Below are 4,161 nucleotides of genomic sequence, written 5' to 3'. Positions count from 1 at the left end.
CGCCCCCCGCGACACCGCAGCCGCCCCGCAGGCTCCGCAGAATCCGCCCGCTCCTGCCAAAACTTTTCCCATTAATCCTCAGCTCCCCGGCGTCACACGCTCCGGGGCCCCGCCCCCGCCAGCGTGACGCCAGCGCGCAGCCCGGCCCGCCCCTCGCCACGCCCCCTTCCGCCCGCCGCGGCCAATTACCGCTTCCCGGAGACGCCTCTGATCCCAGCGCTCCGCCCCGCGCACGCTGCCCTGGGCCCGCCTGCAGCGCCCTCTGGCGTGGGATGTGGGCGCAGCAGCCGAAGCCGGCGCTCGGGAGGAGCCGAGGAGCGCCAGGGCGCGTCAAACCAGTCCGGCAAGTCTCAGAGAAGGAAATTCAAAGCTGCAAGGAAACGCTGAGGTCGGTTAGTACAACCTCCTCATCCTTCCAGTGAGAAAATTTTACTCGTCTTTAGAACCTTGGAAAGGACGTATTTTCCCAACCGGTCCCTATCTTAAGGAGTAGCTGGCAGGGGGCGGCGGGGGCGGGGGGAGGCGGGAGGGGTGCGTGCCTGTAATTCCAGCACTCCAGGAGGCTGAGGCAGGACATCACAAGTTGGAACTTGGCCTGGGCAATTTACCGACTTAGACGCTGTCTCAAAATAAAAATTAAAAACGGGCTCAGTGCAAAGGCCCTGAGTTCAACCCCCAGTACCGAGTAAATTAAAGATCTACTATAAGAAGGTACCAATTCCCCGTGATGAATGTATTTACTATGTATCCTAATAAAGATAGGGAGCAGCGCAGGAGGCAGTTTATTGGAAGAAGTTGGCTTTGTCATCTGAAAATAAACCAAATCATCCTGACTCTCAGGAGTGTGACCTTCCACCTGCCTTGACCACCGGCCTGCCTCTGGCCCGGCTCCTCAGGCGGCACCGCCTCAGCTTTCTGGATGATGGAACGCTGACTTTCTCCTTCCTGCGTCTTTTATTTCCCGTTTTTGAATGGAATCACATTGATTTTTTAATTTGGACGTCAACGGCTTGCCGTTTGAGTCTGTAGTAGAATCGAACCGACGCCAAAACGCCTAAGATTGAGACTGTAGTAGAAATGAACCGACGCCTAAGATTTCTGCGACTTTCCGGAGACTTAGAGTCTGCCTAGCTCTGCTTCTGGGTTCCTGCTTCTGCCAGGCAGCTGCGCTGGCGTAGTTCAGAAATCTAAAGATGAAACCCGGCCCTTCCGGAAGACGTCCACGCCTCTTCCACACAAACCCCGCTGAAGAGAGGAGACCTCAGGAGACTCTGGGGCGCCGGCAGGGTCACAGGTCACGGGACACAGATATGTGAACTCACCCACCAGGGAAAAGGGACATCTAGCTGGGCGTGGTGGCACACACCTATAATCCCAGCACGTGGGAGGCTGAAGCAGGAGGATCGCCCAAGTTCAAGGCCAGCCTTGGCTACCTAGTGAGTTCAAAGTCAGCCTGAACTATGTAGTAGGTTGCTCCTAACGCTCATACCCTGAAAAATCTCACCTTCTACCCCTAAGAGGCTTTCCCCCCCTGATAAAGACAGCTCCTTTGCTAAAGGAAATCCTAGGAGTATTATTAAGGTATTAATGGGCGGGTGTCGAGACAGCGTCTCCCCATGTAATTCAGACTGGCTCTGAGTTCACTATGCACCCCAGCTGGTCTCACATTCACTGTGTAGCGTATGCTCTGCTCAAACTCAGAGTGATTAAGGTATTACATTTTTCACCTCTCTTCATTTTTATATTAAGAATGTATAAAATTTAATATGTTAAATATCTAATGTTTAGACCCTGTAATACCAGTTTGGATAATCTGTTTTGCAGAAAAAAACCTAAATACAGGATTTAAGTGTAACCCTAAATAAAGGCTTTATACACAAGATACTGCAATATTTATTTATTTTACAGTACTGGGGATTGAACTCAAGGCCTTTATGCTTAGCTACATCCCTAGCCCTTTTTATTTTATTTTATTTTATTTTATTTATTTTTTTGTAGCGGGAATTGAACTCATGACCCCAGGCTTGGCAGGCAAGTGCTTATGCCACTGAGTTATATCCCCAGCCCCCTTTTTATTTTTTATTTTGAGACAGGGTCTTGCTAAACTGCTAAACTGCCCACATTGGGTGGAACTTGTAATTCTCCTGCCTCAGCCAGCCAGAGTGCTGGGATTATAGGCATGAGGCACCATAACTGTTTTACTTGTTATTTTTTGAGATGAAGTCTTGCTATGTTTTGCAGGGTGCCCTGGGACTCTTGGGTTCAAGTGATCCTCCTGCCTCAGCTTTCTGAGTTCCTGGGATACAGGCCCATGCCATCTCCCCCAGCTCTGTGATATCTAAAACAACAACAAAAATGGAGATAGAAGCCAGGCGTGGTGGCACACGCCTGTAATCCCAGCATTCAGGAGGCTGAGGCAGGAGGATCGTTGCAAGTTCGAGGCCAGCCTGGGCTAGAAAGTGAGTTCAAGGTCAGCCTGAACTGCATATGGGAGACCCTGTCTCAAAAAGACAAAAAAAAAAAAAGGAGATAAAACACCAGAGAAATGTTTAGATAAATTACAGTGTATCCTTCTGGTGGAATATCATGTACCCAAAAGAGAAAAAAAATTTGAAACTATTCCTTATACTGAGCAAAGATTTTAATCCCCTAGTACCCCTCCTCAGTAATCTTAGCTCTATCGCTCAGAGGTAAACTAAATCCAATGGTTTTCCTCTGAAGAGCCTTTTGACATATGGCCCTGTACCCTACACAGGTTCTTTTTCAAGCTGCCACACCCCTGGGTCCTCACATAAAATGATTCTGGCTCCCTTTGCTATGAGATTGCCGGCCTCAGGACGCACCATGGTGTGTGTATCTGTCTTCTCCGAGGCTTTCCTTGCTTTTTTGTGTTTTGTTTTGAGATGGTGTCTTGCTATGTAGTGCAGGCTGGCTTAAACTCATTAGGCAGCCCAGGCTGGCCTCGAACTCAGGGTGAAACTCCTGTCTCAGCCTCCTGAGTGCTGGGATGACAGGTGTGCACCACCTCGCCCAGCTCATCTTCCTCCTAGAATCTCCATCCACATTAGTAGCTGCAGGTGTCAGGTATCGGCCTCCAGCCGCCTTTGCAGCTACAGATGTGTGGGAAGCCCGGGAGACAAAGAACTAGGGAGCAGAGAATCCATTCTGCAAGAGGCTATGGCCGCTCCACCTCATGTCCCCACACAGCTGTGGCAGCAGCTGCAGGAGTAGCGTCCAGCAGCAGGTGACACCGGCCACAGCAGCGTCTGTATCCAGGCATGGCAGCAGGTGCCTAGTGTCACACAGCCTGACTGGGGTGCTGTTCCTCCCTGCACAGCTTGCAAGCTGCCTCGCTCTGCCTCGTGATGGCTTAAAAAGCGCCGCTATATTCTACTACCATCCCTGTTCTGCTTCCCTGAATCACAAGCCCAGGCTAAAGTAGCCCTCCTGAATCTTCATCTTGACTTGGGGGCCTCTGAGTGGGATAAACTGGTCTCTGCCAAGCCTCTGCAGCCATTTCCAGGCCAGCCAGGGCCTCAGCTGCCCGAATCACCGTGCAACCCGGAATAACTCAATGTCAGGCGGGAAGGCCGGCGGGCTCCGAAGGCCTTTGCCGTCTTCGCCGCAGCTGTGCCCGCTCTGGCCAGCAGGTGGCGCCGCTTCGTTCTCCTGCAGGCAGTCGGCTTGGCGCGGCCGGTTCCTCCCCTCACCCAAGCTAGGACCAGAGAAGCAACTTTTGTCAGCCGCTTCCGGAGCCTGGGGAGCCCCCTGGCAAGAGGAACTAACACACCTCCGGCACTCCAGATCCACCTCCCCACCCTTCCGCACAGTCCAGCCAGAGTGAGACAGACATTGAGGCAGAGAGACAGAGAGACAGAGATAGATCCAGGACCACAATAGCTGTGCTTCGTACGTGGCCCCCTGGTAGGGAGTGTCTCTGAGGACCCCGGAGACAGGATACACTCTCCTTCATCAGCACGTTGGAAAGGACACAGGAGTTATGTTCTAAACTTAGAAGACTAGGGGCTGGGGATTTAGCTCAGCGGCACAGCGCCTGCCTGGCAAGCACAAGGTCGTGAGTTCGATTCCCGGTACCGGAGAAAAATCAAAAATAAAATAAAATAAAAGACTAGAAAAGTATCCTCTCCTGCCCCTGAGAAT

The 4,161-nt window shown here is 51.8% G+C and overlaps 1 protein-coding gene across 1 annotated transcript in view; it reads right to left on the bottom strand.

The window, feature by feature from the left end:
- The window catches only part of Ppard (peroxisome proliferator-activated receptor delta), a gene marked incomplete in the record, with an annotated part of 68,819 nt that extends 68,695 nt beyond the window's left edge, over positions 1-124 (bottom strand). Inside the window, 1 exon segment of the mRNA XM_013516910.1 lies at positions 1-124.
- Positions 125-4,161: the final 4,037 nt, after the last annotated feature.

This window comes from Chinchilla lanigera, unplaced genomic scaffold, assembly GCF_000276665.1.
Source record: "Chinchilla lanigera isolate Chin_1 unplaced genomic scaffold, ChiLan1.0 scaffold00036, whole genome shotgun sequence".
Classification (NCBI taxonomy): Eukaryota; Metazoa; Chordata; class Mammalia; order Rodentia; family Chinchillidae; genus Chinchilla; species Chinchilla lanigera.
The sequence above is the reverse complement of the archived record's forward strand: the minus strand, read 5'-3'. Positions and strand labels throughout refer to the sequence as shown.